Here is a 26028-nt window from a genome sequence, read left to right as displayed (position 1 = left end):
ACTACATATTGAGTCAATACTGCCATCTATTGGTAAACATAATACTTAACATACACTGAGTGTACAAAACATTAAGAACACCTGCTCTTTCCATGACACAGACTGACCAAGTGAAAGATATGATCTCTTTTTCATGTCACTTGTTAAATCCACTCCAACTCAGTGTAGATGAAGGCGAGTTGACAGGTTAAAGAAGGATTTTTCAGCCTTGAGACATGGATTGTGTGTGAGCCATTCAGAGGGTGAATGGACAAGACAAAATATTTACATGCCTTTGAACAGGTTATGGTAGTAGGTGTCAGGCACACCGGTTTGTATCAAGAACTGCAACGCTGCTGGGTTTTTCACACTCAACAGTTTTCCCTGTGTATCAAGAATAGTTCACCACACAAAGGACTTCCAGCCAACTTGACACAACTGTGGGAAGCATTTAAATGAACATGGGCCAGCATCCCTGTGGAATGCTTTCAACACCTTGTAGGATTCCATGCCCCAGCGAATTGAGGCTGTTCTGAGGGCATACTTTCATTCCGCAGTACTAGAGGGCAGAGTTAGCTATTCAACTGAAGTCATAAATTAGTCCTCTTAAAATGTAGTTCTCATTATTTCTTGCTGTGTTTTTTTATGAATCTCCACTGTTTCTGCTACTCTGTATTAGCTTGCTCTTACGAGGATTTAGGTTCAGGTTGTTACGAGGGTTTAGGATCAGGTTGTTATGAGGGTTTAGGATCAGGTTGTTACGAGGGTTTAGGTTCAGGTTGTTACGAGGATTTAGGATCAGGTTGTTACGAGGATTTAGGTTCAGGTTGTTACGAGGATTTAGGATCAGGTTGTTACGAGGATTTAGGATCAGGTTGTTACGAGGGTTTAGGTTCAGGTTGTTACGAGGGTTTAGGATCAGGTTGTTACGAGGGTTTAGGATCAGGTTTGTTACGAGGATTTAGGTTCAGGTTGTTACGAGGGTTTAGGTTCAGGTTGTTACGAGGGTTTAGGATCAGGTTGTTACGAGGGTTTAGGTTCAGGTTGTTACGAGGGTTTAGATTCAGGTTGTTACGAGGGTTTAGGATCAGGTTGTTACGAGGGTTAGGATCAGGTTGTTACGAGGGTTTAGGATCAGGTTGTTACGAGGGTTTAGGTTCAGGTTGTTACGAGGGTTTAGGTTCAGGTTGTTACGAGGGTTTAGGATCAGGTTGTTGTTTCTAAAAGGGTAGCATGCCCATCCTCCAACTAAATATTTCCTAATACATTTCAACTTATTTGATGGAGTTGATTGCATGATTGATTCTAATATGATGCCATTTCAATATGAATGGATACTGCTGTCAGGCCTGAGAGTCAATAGATGAAGGTGACTGGTCTGACAATGGATGTGCTGTACAGAGTCCACATGGGTGAGTTGGGACGCTGCCCTCTTGAGATAAGTGTGTAGATGGTATATTTAAACAATAAGGCCCGAGGGGTGTGGTATTTGGCCAATATTCCCAGGCTAAGGGTTGTTCTTAGGCACCATGCAATGCAGTAAAAAGCAATGTTCAGATATACCACGGCTTTGAGCCAATCAGCATTCAGGGCTCGAATCACCCAGTTTATAATAATTCTTATGCGATGATCAAATCAAAACTTTGTGGATACAGAGAATCCACATGAATAACTCAGATAAAACAGCTAAAGTACTCGGTACAGTAACCAACAATAACATAATGATCCTCACCATCACAACCACCATCTAATTGGAGTTAGTTTTACTCTATAGAGAAGAACCCGACAGTATATTGGATACAAATAACAATGTTGAATGTTGAACCTTCATTGGAATTTATATCACTCATAAATGAGTCATAGAGATCGTTATCAGAAGCTAATGACTATAGATTACCATGATGTACTAGCAAGAGGCATACGGAATGGGGTTGTAGGCGTGTGCGCCTCACATCCATCCAAGACATTGATTATAATCGGGAACAGTTTGCCCTTATTAATAGCCTCCTTTGAACAGTGGATTACACATTCATTGGACTCCATAGAAAGTAGTCATATTGTCCATTTGCATTGAGCCTGTCCATCTGTGTGGAAGGAACCATGAGGTGTTTACAGGTGTCCAACCAAGACCTGGAAGAAAGGATCCCTTCCTATGAGGAACTGGAAAAGCTGGAGAATGAGGAGGCTGGGGACAGACCCAAATGGGACAACAAGGCCCAGTACATGTTGACTATCGTAGGTTTCTGTGTGGGACTGGGGAACGTCTGGCGCTTTCCGTACCTTTGCCAGAGCCATGGGGGAGGTAGGTGTTGTTGAATGTGTTGTTGAGGAGTAGGGTTGCAGAATACCGGTAACTTTCCTCAAATTCATGGGTTTTCCAGAAATCCGGTTTGAAGATTCCCTTAATACAGAGGGGAATAAGCAGGAAATATGGACATTTTGGGAAAGTTACTGTAATTTTGCAACTCTGCGTTTCTTTATGTACATACAACAGCAACAGATTACCTCTCCTCCACCCTGCTTCTTGTTCTGTTCTCAGGTGCATTCATGATTCCTTTCCTGATCCTACTGGTTCTAGAAGGTGTTCCCCTGCTCCATCTGGAGTTTGCTATTGGTCAACGTCTAAGGAAAGGCAGTGTAGGTGTCTGGTCTGCCATCCATCCATACTTAACTGGCATTGGTAAGCAAAACACTCCATAGGAATTTAGACATGGGTAAAAATGGACCAAATCTCATTGGGCCACGGTGTTGTGTTGTGTTCCATAGGCATTGGATCCATGTGTGTGTCCTTTCTGGTCAGCCTGTACTACAACACCATCATGGCCTGGGTGATGTGGTACTTCTTTAACTCCTTCCAAGAGACGCTGCCTTGGAGCCAATGTCCAGTCAATGCCAACATGACAGGTAAGGCATCCATAGATAGCTAAGTTATCATGATGGAAAATGATTAACTTTATACACACCCCGTATTTCTTTACCTGTAACTCTGTCTTCAATTGCTTCATTCTATTGTATTTTGCCACGTGAATGAATGAAATGAACTTTCCCCAGGCCTGGTGTCAGAGTGTGAAAGAAGCTCTCCAGTGGATTACTATTGGTACAGAGAGACCCTGAACACCACCCCAGACATAGATAACACAGGTGGGCTACAGTGGTGGATGGTCCTATGCCATGTGTCTGCCTGGGCGTTGCTGTTTATCTGCATAAGTCGAGGCATTGAGACTACTGGGAAGGTACGGCATAACCTCTGCACAGAAAATCACTTTCTAATACTAAAGCAGCAGCAGCTGTCAATGTCAAAATGATCAAGGTTATGTTTACAGGCATTTGATTATTGAAGCGCTGAATCAAGGTTTCCTTTTTATGACATTATAGCCATATACAAAACAATACAGAATGATTTGTTTTACTATACTGAACAAAAATATAAATGCAGCATGCAACATTTTCAACAATTTTACTGAATTATAGTTCATATAAGGAAATTAATTAATTGAAATAAATTCATTAGGCCCTAATCTATGGATTTCACATGACTGGGCAGGGGCTCAGCCATGGCCCACCCACTTGGGAGCCAGGCACAGGCCCAGCCAATTACACGTATGTTAAGCCGATTGGGCATACTGCCATATTCTCTAAAATGACACAAAGGCTTATGGTAGAGAAATTATCATTAAACTCTCTGGCAACTGCTTTGGTGGACATTCCTACATTCAGCATGCCAATTGCACGCTCCCTCAACACTTGAGACATCTGTGGCATTGTGTTGTGTGACAAAACTGCACATTTTAGAGTGGCCTTTTATTGTCCCCAGCACAAGGTGCACCTGTGTAATGTTCATGCTGTTTAATTAGCTTCTTGATATGCCACACCTGTCAGGTGGATGGATTATCTTGGCAAAGGAGAAATGCTCACTAACAGGGATGTAAACAAAATGTGTGCATAAAATTGGACAGAAATAAGCTTTTTGTGCATATGGAAGATTTCTGTGATCTTTTATTTCAGCTCATGAAACATGGGACCAACTCTTTACATGCTGAGTTTATATTTTTGTTCAGTTTATATATTGATGCAATAAAGCATGTTACCATAGCACTCAAATGACCCAGCTGTTTTTAATAACAGCTTTGTTGACCTTTGTTGACCTTTCTGACCTTTCTGACACCACTTTGACAGTGTAAACAGTTGTATTTTATATATTTGTATTATATATGGTATTATATATTGTATATACAGTGTATGTCACTATAGTGCAATCCTGGATATAAAATTGTTGTAGTTTGTAGTTTATTTGAAAATATCAACTTTTCAAACACTCGAGGTAGACAAATCTAGTTTATATAGAGTTTCAGCAAAAAGACAAACACATTTAGTATTTTGAATACCTCTCAGAAACCAAATAATATTTGAAGGTATTTGAATATATGTCTGTCCAATATTTGATGAAAAATCCCCAAATTATAACAGTTAGTTGAATTAGTCAACATATTTTATTATAAGCAAGTGGTTTGTAGGACTCTTAGATATGAGTCTTAATTTAGCCTATAACCTAGAATGAAATACACAAGGGACAAGAAATCACCTCAACATTAGACTAGACCATATTTGAAGCTTTAAACTAACAAATATATTTTCATAATGAGTGAGACATAAGGTAATACAGTAACATATGACATTAAGTTTTTATACTTGTGTAGTAACTTTGTCATTATTACAACAAGAACGTTGTTGTTACATTTGAGTTGATTTATAATTGAATAATAATGGAGTTATGACATAAGTGGAATAAGGAACAGTCACTATTCCTCTTGTGTACAGTAGTTACAAAAACACTCAGGTCATTGCTATGCGATTAAAATGCAATTGACAAAGTATTGTGTAACAATAAGCTAATAAAATGTTGTTCCAAAAGTAATGAAAGTTTATTACACAGGTACAAGAACAGTTTCATTTCATGTTAAGTGTTACTGAGAACGCTAACAGTAACAAAACACGTCCATTAAGTGTCGAAAGGAAACTAAATGTCCCAACTACAGACAAGGTAGGTGGGAAATCATGTTAGTTTGTATTCTGAGTAAACAATCCCTTTAAAGATGGTATCGTGTGTGTTTGAAAACAAGAACACTTGCCCTCAGATGGACAAAGAGGTTCGAAGTTGTTTTTGCTAAGCGCTCAACTTGCTGTTAGCAATGTTTGCAAATGGCTGTGAATTACAGGTATCATTAAATGAATTGCAGCTTTCGACCTTTTCAGTGGCATGTTGAAAGAATCATTCAGTGGTTGAGCGGCACCACGTATTTATTCTTATCTGTACAAAATATCATTGGTTAATTGGTTTGACATGATTTTGTGCACCTGGGGCAATGGACATACAGGAGAATGTACATTTACCAAATGTTTAGATAGAAATGTATCGTGTAGATCAAATATATGACTGTCAGATAAATTGGAATAGTATGGGTCATTGTGTGTTGTCTATTCATTCTATTTCTGCCAAGAGTGTGCAAAGCTGTCATCAAGGCAACGTGTGGCTATTTGAAGAATCTCAAATATAAAATATATTTGAATTTGTTTAACAATTTTTTGGTTACTACATGATTCCATATGTGTTATTTCATAATTTTTGTTAATGTCTTCACTATTATTCTACAATGTAGAAAATAGTCAAAATAAAGAAAACCCCTTGAATGAGTAGGTGTTCTTAAACTTTTGACCGATAGTGTACGTAAGTCACTATTTTGAGTCCATTTTAGTATATTTGCTATAATAGCACACAAAACAGTAACTGTCCAACTTCCTAAAAGCATTCCTCTCTCCTCCCATTAGGCTGTGTATATCACCTCAACATTACCCTGTGGTCTCCTCCCATTAGGCTGTGTATATCACCTCAACATTACCCTGTGGTCTCCTCCCATTAGGCTGTGTATATCACCTCAACATTACCCTGTGGTCTCCTCCCATTAGGCTGTGTATATCACCTCAACATTACCCTGTGGTCTCCTCCCATTAGGCTGTGTATATCACCTCAACATTACCCTGTGGTCTCCTCCCATTAGGCTGTGTATATCACCTCAACATGACCCTGTGGTCTCCTCCCATTAGGCTGTGTATATCACCTCAACATTACCCTGTGGTCTCCTCCCATTAGGCTGTGTATATCACCTCAACATTACCCTGTGGTCTCCTCCCATTAGGCTGTGTATATCACCTCAACATTACCCTGTGGTCTCCTCCCATTAGGCTGTGTATATCACCTCAACATTACCCTGTGGTCTCCTCCCATTAGGCTGTGTATATCACCTCAACATTACCCTGTGGTCTCCTCCCATTAGGCTGTGTATATCACCTCAACATGACCCTGTGGTCTCCTCCCATTAGGCTGTGTATATCACCTCAACATTACCCTGTGGTCTCCTCCCATTAGGCTGTGTATATCACCTCAACATTACCCTGTGGTCTCCTCCCATTAGGCTGTGTATATCACCTCAACATTACCCTGTGGTCTCCTCCCATTAGGCTGTGTATATCACCTCAACATTACCCTGTGGTCTCCTCCCATTAGGCTGTGTATATCACCTCAACATTACCCTGTGGTCTCCTCCCATTAGGCTGTGTATATCACCTCAACATTACCCTGTGGTCTCCTCCCATTAGGCTGTGTATATCCCCTCAACATTACCCTGTGGTCTCCTCCCATTAGGCTGTGTATATCACCTCAACATTACCCTGTGGTCTCCTCCCATTAGGCTGTGTATATCACCTCAACATTACTCTGTGGTCTCCTCCCATTAGGCTGTGTATATCACCTCAACATTACCCTGTGGTCTCCTCCCATTAGGCTGTGTATATCACCTCAACATTACCCTGTGGTCTCCTCCCATTAGGCTGTGTATATCACCTCAACATTACCCTGTGGTCTCCTCCCATTAGGCTGTGTATATCACCTCAACATTACCCTGTGGTCTCCTCCCATTAGGCTGTGTATATCACCTCAACATTACCCTGTGGTCTCCTCCCATTAGGCTGTGTATATCACCTCAACATTACCCTGTGGTCTCCTCCCATTAGGCTGTGTATATCACCTCAACATTACCCTGTGGTCTCCTCCCATTAGGCTGTGTATATCACCTCAACATTACCCTGTGGTCTCCTCCCATTAGGCTGTGTATATCACCTCAACATTACCCTGTGGTCTCCTCCCATTAGGCTGTGTATATCACCTCAACATTACCCTGTGGTCTCCTCCCATTAGGCTGTGTATATCCCCTCAACATTACCCTGTGGTATCCTCCCATTAGGCTGTGTATATCACCTCAACATTACCCTGTGGTCTCCTCCCATTAGGTTGTGTATATCACCTCAACATTACCCTGTGATCCCCTCCCATTAGGCTGTGTATATCACCTCAACATTACCCTGTGGTCTCCTCCCATTAGGCTGTGTATATCACCTCAACATTACCCTGTGGTCTCCTCCCATTAGGCTGTGTATATCACCTCAACATGACCCTGTGGTCTCCTCCCATTAGGCTGTGTATATCACCTCAACATTACCCTGTGGTCTCCTCCCATTAGGCTGTGTATATCACCTCAACATTACCCTGTGGTATCCTCCCATTAGGCTGTGTATATCACCTCAACATTACCCTGTGGTCTCCTCCCATTAGGCTGTGTATATCACCTCAACATTACCCTGTGGTCTCCTCCCATTAGGCTGTGTATATCACCTCAACATTACCCTGTGGTCTCCTCCCATTAGGCTGTGTATATCACCTCAACATTACCCTGTGGTCTCCTCCCATTAGGCTGTGTATATCACCTCAACATTACCCTGTGGTCTCCTCCCATTAGGCTGTGTATATCACCTCAACATTACCCTGTGGTCTCCTCCCATTAGGCTGTGTATATCACCTCAACATTACCCTGTGGTCTCCTCCCATTAGGCTGTGTATATCACCTCAACATTACCCTGTGGTCTCCTCCCATTAGGCTGTGTATATCACCTCAACATTACCCTGTGGTCTCCTCCCATTAGGCTGTGTATATCACCTCAACATTACCCTGTGGTCTCCTCCCATTAGGCTGTGTATATCACCTCAACATTACCCTGTGGTCTCCTCCCATTAGGTTGTGTATATCACCTCAACATTACCCTGTGGTCTCCTCCCATTAGGCTGTGTATATCACCTCAACATTACCCTGTGGTCTCCTCCCATTAGGCTGTGTATATCACCTCAACATTACCCTGTGGTCTCCTCCCATTAGGCTGTGTATATCACCTCAACATTACCCTGTGGTTCTCCTCCCATTAGGCTGTGTATATCACCTCAACATTACCCTGTGGTCTCCTCCCATTAGGCTGTGTATATCACCTCAACATTACCCTGTGGTCTCCTCCCATTAGGCTGTGTATATCACCTCAACATTACCCTGTGGTCTCCTCCCATTAGGTGTGTATATCACCTCAACATTACCCTGTGGTCTCCTCCCATTAGGCTGTGTATATCACCTCAACATTACCCTGTGGTCTCCTCCCATTAGGCTGTGTATATCACCTCAACATTACCCTGTGGTCTCCTCCCATTAGGCTGTGTATATCACCTCAACATTACCCTGTGGTCTCCTCCCATTAGGCTGTGTATATCACCTCAACATTACCCTGTGGTCTCCTCCCATTAGGCTGTGTATATCACCTCAACATGACCCTGTGGTCTCCTCCCATTAGGCTGTGTATATCACCTCAACATTACCCTGTGGTCTCCTCCCATTAGGCTGTGTATATCACCTCAACATTACCCTGTGGTCTCCTCCCATTAGGCTGTGTATATCACCTCAACATTACCCTGTGGTCTCCTCCCATTAGGCTGTGTATATCACCTCAACATTACCCTGTGGTCTCCTCCCATTAGGCTGTGTATATCCCCTCAACATTACCCTGTGGTATCCTCCCATTAGGCTGTGTATATCACCTCAACATTACCCTGTGGTCTCCTCCCATTAGGCTGTGTATATCACCTCAACATTACCCTGTGGTCTCCTCCCATTAGGCTGTGTATATCACCTCAACATTACCCTGTGGTCTCCTCCCATTAGGTTGTGTATATCACCTCAACATTACCCTGTGATCTCCTCCCATTAGGCTGTGTATATCACCTCAACATTACCCTGTGGTCTCCTCCATTAGGCTGTGTATATCACCTCAACATTACCCTGTGGTCTCCTCCCATTAGGCTGTGTATATCACCTCAACATGACCCTGTGGTCTCCTCCCATTAGGCTGTGTATATCACCTCAACATTACCCTGTGGTCTCCTCCCATTAGGCTGTGTATATCACCTCAACATTACCCTGTGGTATCCTCCCATTAGGCTGTGTATATCACCTCAACATTACCCTGTGGTCTCCTCCCATTAGGCTGTGTATATCACCTCAACATTACCCTGTGGTCTCCTCCCATTAGGCTGTGTATATCACCTCAACATTACCCTGTGGTCTCCTCCCATTAGGCTGTGTATATCACCTCAACATTACCCTGTGGTCTCCTCCCATTAGGCTGTGTATATCACCTCAACATTACCCTGTGGTCTCCTCCCATTAGGCTGTGTATATCACCTCAACATTACCCTGTGGTCTCCTCCCATTAGGTTGTGTATATCACCTCAACATTACCCTGTGGTCTCCTCCCATTAGGCTGTGTATATCACCTCAACATGACCCTGTGGTCTCCTCCCATTAGGCTGTGTATATCACCTCAACATTACCCTGTGGTCTCCTCCCATTAGGCTGTGTATATCACCTCAACATTACCCTGTGGTATCCTCCCATTAGGCTGTGTATATCACCTCAACATTACCCTGTGGTCTCCTCCCATTAGGCTGTGTATATCACCTCAACATTACCCCTGTGGTCTCCTCCCATTAGGCTGTGTATATCACCTCAACATTACCCTGTGGTCTCCTCCCATTAGGCTGTGTATATCACCTCAACATTACCCTGTGGTCTCCTCCCATTAGGCTGTGTATATCACCTCAACATTACCCTGTGGTCTCCTCCCATTAGGCTGTGTATATCACCTCAACATTACCCTGTGGTCTCCTCCCATTAGGCTGTGTATATCACCTCAACATTACCCTGTGGTATCCTCCCATTAGGCTGTGTATATCACCTCAACATTACCCTGTGGTCTCCTCCCATTAGGCTGTGTATATCACCTCAACATTACCCTGTGGTATCCTCCCATTAGGCTGTGTATATCACCTCAACATTACCCTGTGGTCTCCTCCCATTAGGCAGTGTATATCACCTCAACATTACCCTGTGGTCTCCTCCCATTAGGCTGTGTATATCACCTCAACATTACCCTGTGGTCTCCTCCCATTAGGCTGTGTATATCACCTCAACATTACCCTGTGGTCTCCTCCCATTAGGCTGTGTATATCACCTCAACATTACCCTGTGGTCTCCTCCCATTAGGCTGTGTATATCACCTCAACATTACCCTGTGGTCTCCTCCCATTAGGCTGTGTATATCACCTCAACATTACCCTGTGGTATCCTCCCATTAGGCTGTGTATATCACCTCAACATTACCCTGTGGTCTCCTCCCATTAGGCTGTGTATATCACCTCAACATTACCCTGTGGTATCCTCCCATTAGGCTGTGTATATCACCTCAACATTACCCTGTGGTCTCCTCCCATTAGGCTGTGTATATCACCTCAACATTACCCTGTGGTATCCTCCCATTAGGCTGTGTATATCACCTCAACATTACCCTGTGGTATCCTCCCATTAGGCTGTGTATATCACCTCAACATTACCCTGTGGTATCCTCCCATTAGGCTGTGTATATCACCTCAACATTACCCTGTGGTGTCCTCCCATTAGGCTGTGTATATCACCTCAACATTACCCTGTGGTATCCTCCCATTAGGCTGTGTATATCACCTCAACATTACCCTGTGGTATCCTCCCATTAGGCTGTGTATATCACCTCAACATTACTCTGTGGTCTCCTCCCATTAGGCTGTGTATATCACCTCAACATTACCCTGTGGTCTCCTCCCATTAGGCTGTGTATATCACCTCAACATTACTCTGTGGTCTCCTCCCATTAGGCTGTGTATATCACCTCAACATTACTCTGTGGTCTCCTCCCATTAGGCTGTGTATATCACCTCAACATTACCCTGTGGTCTCCTCCCATTAGGCTGTGTATATCACCTCAACATTACTCTGTGGTCTCCTCCCATTAGGCTGTGTATATCACCTCAACATTACCCTGTGGTATCCTCCCATTAGGCTGTGTATATCACCTCAACATTACTCTGTGGTCTCCTCCCATTAGGCTGTGTATATCACCTCAACATTACCCTGTGGTCTCCTCCCATTAGGCTGTGTATATACCCTCAACATTACCCTGTGGTCTCCTCCCATTAGGCTGTGTATATCACCTCAAACATTACCCTGTGGTATCCTCCCATTAGGTTGTGTATATCACCTCAACATTACCCTGTGGTATCCTCCCATTAGGCTGTGTATATCACCTCAACATTACCCTGTGGTATCCTCCCATTAGGCTGTGTATATCACCTCAACATTTCCCTGTGGTCTCCTCCCATTAGGCTGTGTATATCACCTCAACATTACCCTGTGGTATCCTCCCATTAGGCTGTGTATATCACCTCAACATTACCCTGTGGTCTCCTCCCATTAGGCTGTGTATATCACCTCAACATTACCCTGTGGTCTCCTCCCATTAGGTTGTGTATATCACCTCAACATTACCCTGTGGTCTCCTCCCATTAGGCTGTGTATATCACCTCAACATTACCCTGTGGTATCCTCCCATTAGGCTGTGTATATCACCTCAACATTACCCTGTGGTCTCCTCCCATTAGGCTGTGTATATCACCTCAACATTACCCTGTGGTCTCCTCCCATTAGGCTGTGTATATCACCTCAACATTACCCTGTGGTCTCCTCCCATTAGGCTGTGTATATCACCTCAACATTACCCTGTGGTCTCCTCCCATTAGGCTGTGTATATCACCTCAACATTACCCTGTGGTCTCCTCCCATTAGGCTGTGTATATCACCTCAACATTACCCTGTGGTCTCCTCCCATTAGGCTGTGTATATCACCTCAACATTACCCTGTGGTCTCCTCCCATTAGGCTGTGTATATCACCTCAACATTACCCTGTGGTCTCCTCCCATTAGGCTGTGTATATCACCTCAACATTACCCTGTGGTCTCCTCCCATTAGGCTGTGTATATCACCTCAACATTACCCTGTGGTCTCCTCCCATTAGGCTGTGTATATCACCTCAACATTACCCTGTGGCTCCTCCCATTAGGTTGTGTATATCACCTCAACATTACCCTGTGGTATCCTCCCATTAGGCTGTGTATATCACCTCAACATTGCCCTGTGATCTCCTCCCATTAGGCTGTGTATATCACCTCAACATGACCCTGTGGTCTCCTCCCATTAGGCTGTGTATATCACCTCAACATTACCCTGTGGTCTCCTCCCATTAGGCTGTGTATATCACCTCAACATTTCCCTGTGGTCTCCTCCCATTAGGTTGTATATATCACCTCAACATTACCCTGTGGTCTCCTCCCATTAGGCTGTGTATATCACCTCAACATTACCCTGTGGTCTCCTCCAATTAGGTTGTGTATATACCCTCAACATTACCCTGTGGTCTCCTCCCATTAGGCTGTGTATATCACCTCAACATGACCCTGTGGTCTCCTCCCATTAGGCAGTGTATATCACCACAACATTACCCTGTGGTCTCCTCCCATTAGGCTGTGTATATCACTTCAACATTACCCTGTGGTCTCCTCCCATTAGGCTGTGTATATCACCTCAACATTACCCTGTGGTCTCCTCCCATTAGGCTGTGTATATCACTTCAACATTACCCTGTGGTCTCCTCCCATTAGGCTGTGTATATCACCTCAACATTACCCTGTGGTATCCTCCCATTAGGCAGTGTATATCCCCTCAACATTACCCTGTGGTCTCCTCCCATTAGGCTGTGTATATCACCTCAACATTACCCTGTGGTCTCCTCCCATTAGGCTGTGTATATCACCTCAACATTACCCTGTGGTCTCCTCCCATTAGGTTGTGTATATCACCTCAACATTACCCTGTGGTCTCCTCCCATTAGGCTGTGTATATCACCTCAACATTACCCTGTGGTCTCCTCCCATTAGGCTGTGTATATCACCTCAACATTACCCTGTGGTCTCCTCCCATTAGGCTGTGTATATCACCTCAACATGACCCTGTGGTCTCCTCCCATTAGGCTGTGTATATCACCTCAACATGACCCTGTGGTCTCCTCCCATTAGGCTGTGTATATCCCCTCAACATTACCCTGTGGTCTCCTCCCATTAGGCTGTGTATATCCCCTCAACATTACCCTGTGGTCTCCTCCCATTAGGCTGTGTATATCACCTCAACATTACCTTATGCGGTGCTGACCATCTTTCTGATCAGAGGCTTGACCTTGAAAGGCTCTTTGAATGGAGTGAAGTTCCTCTTCACCCCAGATGTGAGTAGTTTACATTACTATCATCGAACAACAGTATTTATTCAAAGTATATGATATTCCAAGTTCAGCCACAGATCCAGATCCACAAAGAGTGCATCTAAGGCCTTTTAGCTAGCGTTAATATATGAGGTAGTGTGATAGAATCAAAACGACACGCCTAACAACTTTTCTATGGGTGTGTGTTTCTCCAGATGAATGAACTAATGAACCCAACGACTTGGCTTGATGCGGGTGCCCAGGTTTTCTATTCATTCTCTTTGGCCTTTGGAGGTCTGCTGTCTTTCTCCAGCTACAACTCAGTGCAGTAAGTCCATACTGCTTGCTAATAACTACTAAATGACTTGTTGTTCACAACCCAGTTGAGACATTAAATCACTTCAAAACGTGTCATATCTTGTACATAACCACTGCAAACTTAGGACCCAGTCCTACCTACCTCAAAGTGTACAAGCTTAACTTTCATCGTAAAATATTTTTAGCCAAGATTTATGCAAAAGTTAAAGTGATGGTGCAATATATGTAGTTTAGATTCAGCCCTTATGGCTGGTTTCTGATGGGGTACGACAGTTGAACTAGATTCAACCATTATGGCTGGATACTAATGGGGTACGACAGTTGAACTAGATTCAACCACTATGGTTGGATTCTGATGGGGTACGACAGTTGATTCAAAACTTATGGCTGGTTTCTGATGGGGTACGACAGTTTAACTAGATTCAGCCCTTATGGCTGGTTTCTGATGGGTACGACAGTTGAGCTAGATTCAAACCTTATGGCTGGTTTCTGATGGGATATGACAGTTGAACTAGATTCAAACCTCATTGCTGGATTCTGATGGGTATTTATACATTTTATTCTTCAAGTATAAAAAATGGATTTACCAATTCCAGATTGCTCCTTTAATGTGTTCTATCTTTCCAGTAATAACGGTGAACAGCCATTCCAGATTGCTCCTTTAATGTGGTCTATTTCTCCAGTAATAACTGTGAACAGCCATTCCAGATTGCTCCTTTAATGTGTTCTATCTTTCCAGTAATAACGGTGAACAGCCATTCCAGATTGCTCCTTTAATGTGGTCTATTTCTCCAGTAATAACTGTGAACAGCCATTCCAGATTGCTCCTTTAATGTGGTCTATTTCTCCAGTAATAACTGTGAACAGCCATTCCAGATTGCTCCTTTAATGTGGTCTATTTGTCCAGTAATAACTGTGAACAGCCATTCCAGATTGCTCCTTTAATGTGGTCTATTTCTCCAGTAATAACTGTGAACAGCCATTCCAGATTGCTCCTTTAATGTGGTCTATTTCTCCAGTAATAACTGTGAACAGCCATTCCAGATTGCTCCTTTAATGTGGTCTATTTCTCCAGTAATAACTGTGAACAGCCATTCCAGATTGCTCCTTTAATGTGGTCTATTTCTCCAGTAATAACTGTGAACAGCCATTCCAGATTGCTCCTTTAATGTGGTCTATTTCTCCAGTAATAACTGTGAACAGCCATTCCAGATTTCTCCTTTAATGTGGTCTATTTCTCCAGTAATAACTGTGAACAGCCATTCCAGATTGCTCCTTTAATGTGGTCTATTTCTCCAGTAATAACTGTGAACAGCCATTCCAGATTGCTCCTTTAATGTGGTCTATTTCTCCAGTAATAACTGTGAACAGCCATTCCAGATTGCTCCTTTAATGTGGTCTATTTCTCCAGTAATAACTGTGAACAGCCATTCCAGATTGCTCCTTTAATGTGGTCTATTTCTCCAGTAATAACTGTGAACAGCCATTCCAGATTGCTCCTTTAATGTGTTCTATCTTTCCAGTAATAACTGTGAACAGGATGCAGTCATCATCTCTATCGTGAACGGAGCCACTGCTGTCTACGCTGCAACAGTCATTTACACCATCATTGGCTTCCGAGCCACAGAGAAGTTTGATGACTGTATTTCTGGGTATGTACCTATACTAGAATTAAACTAGAGTTGTTGCATGAAGATATGAACTACCCTCTAAATAAATGTTTTTGCAGAAATATCCTGACACTGCTGAATACATTTGATCTCCCAGAGGGAAACGTCACTGAGAACAACTATGATCAGGTTCTTCATAGTCTCAATGGAACAAATCCAGAGGTCATTCAGGGGCTCAACTTGAAAACCTGTGATTTGAATTCTTTCCTTAGTGAGGTGATTCATTCATTTTTATGAAATGGTACTTGAATGTAAAATGTTACCAATACAGTTGAAGTCGGAAGTTTATCTACACTTAGATTGGAATCATTAAGATTCGTTTTCAACCACTCCACAAATTTCATGTTAACAAACTAGTTTTGGCAAGTCGGTGAGGACATCTACTTTATGCATGACACAAGTAATTTTTACAACAATTGTTTACAGACAGATTATTTCACTTATAATTCACTGTATCACAATTCCAGTGGGTCAGAAGTTTACATACACTAAGTTGACTGTGCCTTTAAACAACTTGGAAAATTCCAGAAAATTATGTCATGGCTTTAGAAGCTTCTGATAGGCTAATTGACATAATTTGAGTCAATTGGAGGTCTACCTGTGGATGTATTTCAAGGCCTACCTGCAAACTCAGTACTTCTTCGCTTGACATCATGATTAAATCAAAAGAAATCAGCCAAGACCTCAGAATTTTTTTTTTAGACTTTCACAAGTCTGGCTCATCCTTGGGAGAAATTTCCAAACGCTCCACGTTCATCTGTACAAACAATAGAACGTAAGTATAAACACCATGGGACCACGCAGCCGTCATACCGCTCAGGAAGGAGACACATTCTGTCTCCTAGAGATGAACGTATTTTGGTGCGAAAAGAGCAAATCAATCCCAGAACAACAGCAAAAAACCTTGTGAAGATACTGGAGGAAACCGGTACAAAGTATCTATATCCACAGTAAAACAAGTCCTATATCAAATCAAATCAAATCAAATGTATTTATATAGCCCTTCGTACATCAGCTGATATCTCAAAGTGCTGTACAGAAACCCAGCCTAAAACCCCAAACAGCAAGCAATGCAGGTGTAGAAGCACGGTGGCTAGGAAAAACTCCCTAGAAAGGCCAATACCTAGGAAGAAACCTAGAGAGGAACCAGGCTATGTGGGGTGGCCAGTCCTCTTCTGGCTGTGCCGGGTGGAGATTATAACAGAACATGGCCAAGATGTTCAAATGTTCATAAATGACCAGCATGGTCGAATAATAATAATGCAGAACAGTTGAAACTGGAGCAGCAGCACAGTCAGGTGGAAGTTGAAACTGGAGCAACAGCATGGCCAGGTGGACTGGGGACAGCAAGGAGTCATCATGTCAGGTAGTCCTGGGGCATGGTCCTAGGGCTCAGGTCAGTTGAAACTGGAACAGCAGCATGGCCAGGTGGACTGGGGACAGCAAGGAGTCATCATGCCAGATAGTCCTGAAGCATGGTCCTAGGGCTCAGGTCCTCAGAGAGAGAGAAAGAAAGAGAGAAGGAGAGAATTAGAGAACGCACACTTAGATTCACACAGGACACCGAATAGGACAGGAGAAGTACTCCAGATATAACAAACTGACCCCAGCCCCCCGACACATAAACTACTGCAGCATAAATACTGGAGGCTGAGACAGGAGGGGTCAGGAGACACTGTGGCCCCATCCGAGGACACCCCCGGACAGGGCCAAACAGGAAGGATATAACCCCACCCACTTTGCCAAAGCACAGCCCCCACACCACTATCAACATAACCTGAAAGGCCACTCAGCAAGGAAGAAGCCACTGCCTCCAAAACCGCCATAAAAACGGACTACGGTTTGTAACTACACATGGGGACAACAATCGTACTTTTGGAGAAATGTCCTCTGGTCTGATGAAACAAAAATAGAACTGTTTGGCCATAATGACCATCGTTATCTTTGGAAGAAAAAGGGGGAGACTTGCAAGCCAAAGAACATCATCCAACCGTGAAGCAGACAGGGTGGCAGCATCATGTTGTGGAGGTGCTTTGCTGCAGGAGGACTGGTACATTTCACAAAATAGATGGCATCATGAGGATGGGGAAATTATATGGATATGTTGAAGCAACATCTCAAGACATCAGTCAGGAAGTTAAAGCTTGGTCACAAATGGGTCTTCCAAATGGACAATGACCCCAAGCATACTCCCAAAATTGTGGCAAAATGACTTAAGGACAACAAAGTCAAGGTATTGGAGTGGCCATCACAAAGCCCTGACCTCAATCCTATAGAAAATTTGTGGGCAGAACTGAAAAAGCGTGTGCGAGCAAGGAGGCCGACAAACCTGACTCAGTTACACCAGCTTTGTCAGGAGGAATGGGCCAAAATTCACCCAACTTATTGTGGGAAGCTTATGGAAGGCTACCCGAAACGTTTGACCCAAGTTAAACAATTTAAAGGCAATGCTACCAAATACTAACCCAGCCTAAAACCCCAAACAGCAAGCAATGCAGGTGTAGAAGCACGGTGGCTAGGAAAAACTCCCTACAAAGGCCAATACCTAGGAAGAAACCTAGAGAGGAACCAGGCTATGTGGGGTGGCCAGTCCTCTTCTGGCTGTGCCGGGTGGAGATTATAACAGAACATGGCCAAGATGTTCAAATGTTCATAAATGACCAGCATGGTCGAATAATAATAATGCAGAACAGTTGAAACTGGAGCAGCAGCACAGTCAGGTGGAAGTTGAAACTGGAGCAACAGCATGGCCAGGTGGACTGGGGACAGCAAGGAGTCATCATGTCAGGTAGTCCTGGGGCATGGTCCTAGGGCTCAGGTCAGTTGAAACTGGAACAGCAGCATGGCCAGGTGGACTGGGGACAGCAAGGAGTCATCATGCCAGATAGTCCTGAAGCATGGTCCTAGGGCTCAGGTCCTCCGAGAGAGAGAAAGAAAGAGAGAAGGAGAGAATTAGAGAACGCACACTTAGATTCACACAGGACACCGAATAGGACAGGAGAAGTACTCCAGATATAACAAACTGACCCCAGCCCCCCGACACATAAACTACTGCAGCATAAATACTGGAGGCTGAGACAGGAGGGGTCAGGAGACACTGTGGCCCCATCCGAGGACACCCCCGGACAGGGCCAAACAGGAAGGATATAACCCCACCCACTTTGCCAGAGCACAGCCCCCCACACCACTATCAACATAACCTGAAAGGCCACTCAGCAAGGAAGAAGCCACTGCTCCAAAACCGCCATAAAAAACGGACTACGGTTTGTAACTACACATGGGGACAACAATCGTACTTTTTGGAGAAATGTCCTCTGGTCTGATGAAACAAAAATAGAACTGTTTGGCCATAATGACCATCGTTATCTTTGGAAGAAAAAGGGGGAGACTTGCAAGCCAAAGAACATCATCCAACCGTGAAGCAGACAGGGTGGCAGCATCATGTTGTGGAGGTGCTTTGCTGCAGGAGGGACTGGTACATTTCACAAAATAGATGGCATCATGAGGATGGGGAAATTATATGGATATGTTGAAGCAACATCTCAAGACATCAGTCAGGAAGTTAAAGCTTGGTCACAAATGGGTCTTCCAAATGGACAATGACCCCAAGCATACTCCCAAATTGTGGCAAAATGACTTAAGGACAACAAAGTCAAGGTATTGGAGTGGCCATCACAAAGCCCTGACCTCAATCCTATAGAAAATTTGTGGGCAGAACTGAAAAAGCGTGTGCGAGCAAGGAGGCCGACAAACCTGACTCAGTTACACCAGCTTTGTCAGGAGGAATGGGCCAAAATTCACCCAACTTATTGTGGGAAGCTTATGGAAGGCTACCCGAAACGTTTGACCCAAGTTAAACAATTTAAAGGCAATGCTACCAAATACTAATTGAGTGTATGTAAACTTCTGACCCACTGTGAATGTGATGAAAGAAATAAAAACTGAAATAAATCATTCTCTCTACTATTATTCTGACATTTCACATTCTTAAAATGAAGTGGTAATCCTAACTGACCTAAAACAGGGAATTTTTACTAGGATTAAATGTCAGGAATTGTGAAAAAAATATTTTAAATGTATTTGGCTAAGGTGTATGTAAACTTCCGACTTCAAATGCATTTGTATAAGATTTGGTGCTAGGCTTCTGATTCATTCTCTCTTGGTACAGGGGGTTGAAGGAACTGGTCTGGCCTTTATCGTGTTCACAGAGGCCATCACTAAGATGCCTGTATCTCCTGTTTGGTCAGTCTTGTTCTTCATCATGCTCTTCTGTCTCGGCCTGTCCTCCATGTTTGGCAATATTGAAGGAGTTCTGGTACCACTTCAGGACCTGGGGGTTTTCCCCAAGAGTTGGCCCAAAGAAGCCATCGCTGGTGAGATGAGACAAAGACATATGTCCCTTACACCATTTTGAAGGATGGAGATCCCTTTGTTAAATATCTTTATCTTCTTCTTCTATTACAGGGACAACATGTGTCCTCTGCTGCCTTGTTGGATTAATATTGTCCAAGGCTCAGGGAACTACTGGCTGTCCCTCTTTGACAGCTATGGCGGGTCCATTCCTCTGCTGATCATTGCATTCTGTGAGATGGTCGGGGTTGTGTACCTCTATGGTATTGATAGGTGAGTAATAAATTCATTCTGTGAGATGGTTGGGGTTGTGTACCTCTATGGTATTGATAGGTGAGAATCAAATTCATTCTGTGAGATGGTCGGGGTTGTGTACCTCTATGATATTGATAGGTGAGAATCAAATTCATTCTGTGAGATGGTCGGGGTTGTGTACCTCTATGGTATTGATAGGTGAGAATCAAATTCATTCTGTGAGATGGTTGGGGTTGTGTTCATCTATGGTATTGATAGGTGAGAATCAAATTCATTCAAAAATCAAATCAAATCAAAATTTATTTGTCACATACACATGGGTTAGCAGATGTTAATGCGAGTGTAGCGAAATGCTTGTGCTTCTAGTTCCGACAATGCAGTAATAACGAACAAGTAATCTAACTAACAATTCAAAAAAAAAAACTACTGTCTTATACAGAGTGTAAGGGGATAAAGAATATGTACATAAGGATATATGAATGAGTGATGGTACAGAGCAGCATAGGCAAGATACAGTAGATGATATCGAGTACAGTATATACATATGAGATGAGTATGTAAACCAAGTGGCATAGTTAAAGTGGCTAGTGATACATGTATTACATAAGGATGCAGTCGATGATATAGAGTACAGTATCTACGTATGCATATGAGATGAATAATGTAGGGTAAGTAACATTATATAAGGTAGCATTGTTTAAAGTGGCTAGTGATATATTTACATCATTTCCCGTCAATTCCCATGATTAAAGTGGCTGGAGTAGAGTCAGTGGCATTGACAGTGTGTTGGCAGTAGCCACTCAATGTTAGTGGTGGCTGTTTAACAGTCTGATGGCCTTGAGATAGAAGCTGTTTTTCAGTGGGCTAGTGATGTTCAGTGGGCTAGTGATGTTGGGGTTACGTTACTCTATGGTATTGACAGGTGAGAATCAAATTCATTCAGTGAGATGTTGGGGGTTACGTTACTCTACGGCATTGACAGGTGAGTAATACATTCATTCAGTGAGATGTTGGGGTTACGTTACTCTATGGTATTGACAGGTGAGTAATACATTAATTCAGTGAGATGTTGGTTACGTTACTCTACGGTATTGATAGGTGAGTAATACATTAATTCAGTGAGATGTTGGGGGTTACGTTACTCTACGGTATTGACAGGTGAGTAATACATTCATTCAGTGAGATGTTGGGGGTTACGTTACTCTATGGTATTGACAGGTTACTATTGAAACAAAATTCTGTTGATTAACATGGTCCTTACATTCACCGTAGATTCATTAGAGTCTGGGCACTAATGAATGTTGACTATGTAAATTATTCGAACAGGTTTCAACGATGATATTGAGTTCATGATCGGCCACAAGCCCAACCTCTTCTGGCAGATCACATGGAGATTTGTCAGCCCCGGCCATCATGTTTGTCATCTTTGTGTTCTACTTTATCACTAAAGTCCAAGAAACACCCATGTACAAAGCCTGGAATCCTGAATCGGTAAAGTTTCACTTGTTGTCAGTGGCCAAACGAGGAGATTAGCACCTGCTAATAGTAAATCAACTTGCATGCACATGTTCTCTATTGGGTGTTTGAAAGGATCTCACTAGACATTGGCATCAGTAGCCTATAAACACACTTAACAAGGTTATTACTGTTTCTTCACAGGAAAACTTCCCTACACTGGAGGAGAAGGAATATCCAACCTGGATCTTTGTTATAATCTTCATCCTGGCAGGAATCCCAGGTCTTTCTGTACCTCTTACGGCTATTTACAAATGTTTGAGGAACCGCTGCTGCAAGAAGGATAATGAGTTTAAACAAGATGACTTAAACACTATTGCCAAGCAAGTTCACCTGACGGATGAGGCTACCAAGAACAAACCAGACATCCCAGAGACAGCAGATGGAAGATAGTGATCAAATCACTAGCCCATTGTTGTTTTCATGACAGGCCATTTCTTTCCTTCATGCCACTGATAGCTGAAAGGAGTAGATACGTTTGATAGTTTTACAAGGTTGTATGGATGAGGTATGACAGAAAAAGCCATTAAAGCTTACATTGATTGACACATTGTTGTAATTTTTGTGCTGAGAAGTCAACATTAAACTAAATTATATCCTTTGTTCTTGTTATGTTCTTGTTCTAGTATAGTCCATTCAGTGTGTAGTTCTGGTCTAGTTCTGGTCTTGCTATAGCATAGTCCTTGGGGATTACCATTCAGTGTGTAGTTCTGGTCTTGTTATAGTATAGTCCTCGGGGATTACCATTCAGTGTGTAGTTCTGGTCTTGCTATAGCATAGTCCTTGGGGATTACCATTCAGTGTGTAGTTCTGGTCTTGTTCTAGTACAGTCCTCGGGGATTACCATTCAGTGTGTAGTTCTGGTCTTGTTATAGTATAGTCCTTGGGGATTACCATTCAGTGTGTAGTTCTTGTCTTGCTATAGTATAGTCCTCGGGATTACCATTCAGTGTGTAGTCTGGTCTTGCTATAGTATAGTCCTCGGGGATTACCATTCAGTGTGTAGTTCTGGTCTTGTTATAGCATAGTCCTCTGGGATTACCATTCAGTGTGTAGTTCTGGTCTTGCTATAGTATAGTCCTCTGGGATTACCATTCAGTGTGTAGTTCTTGCTATAGCATAGTCCTCAGGGATTACCATTCAGTGTGTAGTTCTGGTCTTGCTATAGCATAGTCCTCTGGGATTACCATTCAGTGTGTAGTTCTGGTCTTGCTATAGTATAGTCCTCGGGGATTACCATTCAGTGTGTAGTTCTGGTCTTGCTATAGCATAGTCCTTGGGGATTACCATTCAGTGTGTAGTTCTGGTCTTGCTATAGCTGAGTCCTCGGGGATTACCATTCATTGTGTAGTTCTGGTCTTGTTATAGTTTAGTCCTTGGGGATTACCATTCATTGTGTAGTTCTGGTCTTGCTATAGCATAGTCCTTGGGGATTACCATTCAGTGTGTAGTTCTTGCTATAGCATAGTCCTTGGGGATTACCATTCAGTGTGTAGTTCTTGCTATAGCAGAGTCCTTGGGGATTACCATTCAGTGTGTAGTTCTTGCTATAGCATAGTCCTTGGGATTGCCATTCAGTGTGTAGTTCTGGTCTTGCTATAGCATAGTCCCTTGGGGATTACCATTCAGTGTGTAGTTCTTGCTATAGCATAGTCCTTGGGGATTACCATTCAGTGTGTAGTTCTTGCTATAGCAGAGTCCTTGGGGATTACCATTCAGTGTGCAGTTCTGGTCTTGCTATAGCAGAGTCCTTGGGGATTACCATTCAGTGTGTAGTTCTGGTCTTGCTATAGCATAGTCCTTGGGGATTGCCATTCAGTGTGTAGTTCTGGTCTTGCTATAGCATAGTCCTTGGGGATTACCATTCAGTGTGTAGTTCTGGTCTTGCTATAGCATAGTCCTTGGGGATTACCATTCAGTGTGTAGTTCTGGTCTGCTATAGTATAGTCCTCGGGGATTACCATTCAGTGTGTAGTTCTGGTCTTGCTATAGCAGAGTCCTTGGGGATTACCATTCAGTGTGTAGTTCTTGCTATAGCATAGTCCTTGGGGATTGCCATTCAGTGTGTAGTTCTGGTCTTGCTATAGCATAGTCCTTGGGGACTACCATTTAATGTGTAATGCTGGTCTTGCGACTTTGGGCTAATAAATATTCCAGACAATTTACTGATTATTTACTGGAATAACGAATTGATCAGATTTATTTGATTCATCTTGTTATCTTGTTCAAACGAATCTGAAAGGGGCACCATTAAGGGTTGCTTATAGAGAGACTTTTAGTTATCATTAAACGTTACAGTGTTAATCCTATCAACAATATAATCATTTTTACCATGTTCTCATTCTGAACAGTCGTCGAGTGTCTGGAACCTCAAGAACTCAATAGCTTGTAAAGTAACACAATGGCACAAATAATTCATTTAAGGTTTTATTTACTAGACTAAATCAGTTGTAAAATGAGGTAGTTAAAGATACAATATAAAAGCAGGGTATAAGGAGATACAACACAGTTATTGAGGTGAGAATCTCCACAGGTCGATATGAATGTACTTCCATACTCAAGTCAGGCAGTACAACAGAATATTCACAGGATTTTTGAGAATGACTTGATCTTAGTAATTGAAAGAGACAATGTGAAAGGGGTTCACCAACACATTCTTTCACAACTGTGACCTTATAGAGAGCTTCCCAACCAGGAATAGACAATGAACTAGGCAATCAGTTAGCATCCGAATGTGGACAATGCCGGGACAGTATTGATCATGGGCTCGTAAATTCGACCAGCCGTCTTACAATTACTCAATAACTTCCAATATGTCACACACAACGCCAGTTTCAGAGGAATTTAAGAATGCAATAGGTCCTGTACTTGAATGCCGATGTTGCCTGACCAAGTGGATTCCTCGAGGATGTGATGGAGAAATAAAAGGTCCATTGAGCTCTTCTCTTGACAGTAGTGATATGAGGCCAACAGGCCAAAAATAGCTCACAGCCAAAGGAGTGAGTCCCACTTCTCTCTCTCGCGCAGTCCTCCGTCCTCCGTCCTCCGTCCCGGAAGGTAAAGTCTGTTAGAGTTGTTTTCATTCTTTCTCTGATCCAGGTCGGGATGTATTGTGAAGTCAGTCCGTTGGTCTTGAATGAGAAACAGTGCGTTTCGCAGGATGCCCTCGGGATGATTGCTTCCGTCTGAGTAGGATACTTTTTCATCGATCGGTATTTGGTTTCCAAGGAGATGGGATCATTCGTCCAATGGGCTGCACCTCGCAAAACGTGGTCTTGTCGTCTGTTAGTAAGTCCTATAATTTATAGGGATACTCACAGAGTGCGTGCTTATGATAGGCATCATGGGACCGCCCTGTGTATTCTAAGGATTCAGCATATCCCTGTTCTCTGTGAAAAACCTGACATCTCCTCATAAGTGCCCACAGCATGTTCCTACTGCACAAAACACAGTTCACCAATCTCTAGGATAACTGCATTATTCAAGATGGTGGGACTATTGATAGGGGAGTTCTAGATACAAAATGCCATTGATTACTATGACAAAATGATAACCATTGTCATGTATTTATTATACCACAGAGCCTGGCCCAGTTGCAACTTCTACTGGCAGATCAAAAATAATATGTTTTATTGTCACATACACCGGATAGGTGCAATGAATGTCTTTTTTCTTCCCTGTTTTACAGGGAAACCATAGTAGTAAGGCATCCCTGGACAAAATTAAGTTTAAGTGCCTTGCTCAAGGGCACAACGACAGAGTTTTCATCTTGGGTATTCGAACCAGAGACCTTTCAGTTACTGATGCAACGCTCTAACTGCTAGGCTACCTGCACCTTCATGGAGGCTGATCAGTCCCTTCACGTTCGTCATTTTTGTCTTCTACTTCGATGACACAGTCCCTAAGGTATCCTGAATTTGTAATATTCCCTCTAAACATAATAAGCAGCTAAACTACAGAGTTTTGAGATGTAGAAACTGATTGAAAACACAATAAGATATTGATGTCACAATCGACAATACCAGGTTATGTTCGATACACAAGTCAGTGCATTGCTCCAGTTCATGTTGATAGACTAGCTCATACTGAGACTTCTTTGTAGGAAAACTGTACATATTCATGATTTTATTGTGTGTCCCTTTCAGGAAATTTGTCTTGCAAATTTGGAGTTGAAGCCATATCCAGACTGGATCTACAGTGATCTACAGTCAGTGGTGTAGAGAGGAGTAGGCAGGAGGCAGTCGCAGGTTTAGAACTACTGAATTTATTTAAGGACCATAGATCAAAGCGGGACGAAACCCAAACGCTGTTGTGCTCAAAATCTATCTTCATAAACAAAAGGCACAGGAACCCAAAGTGCAAAATATAAAGTACTCAGGAAATAGAAGGAAG

General features: G+C 42.9%; 1 pseudogene; it reads left to right on the top strand.

The window, feature by feature from the left end:
• Nucleotides 1-1892: 1892 nt before the first annotated feature.
• Nucleotides 1893-22153, top strand: LOC116365955 (sodium-dependent neutral amino acid transporter B(0)AT1-like; annotated as a pseudogene).
• The last annotated feature ends 3875 nt before the right edge of the window (nt 22154-26028 follow it).

Source organism: Oncorhynchus kisutch, unplaced genomic scaffold (assembly GCF_002021735.2).
Source record: "Oncorhynchus kisutch isolate 150728-3 unplaced genomic scaffold, Okis_V2 scaffold1315, whole genome shotgun sequence".
Lineage (NCBI taxonomy): Eukaryota > Metazoa > Chordata > Actinopteri > Salmoniformes > Salmonidae > Oncorhynchus > Oncorhynchus kisutch.
Note: the sequence above shows the minus strand (reverse complement) of the source record. Positions and strands in the feature narration are given on the sequence as shown.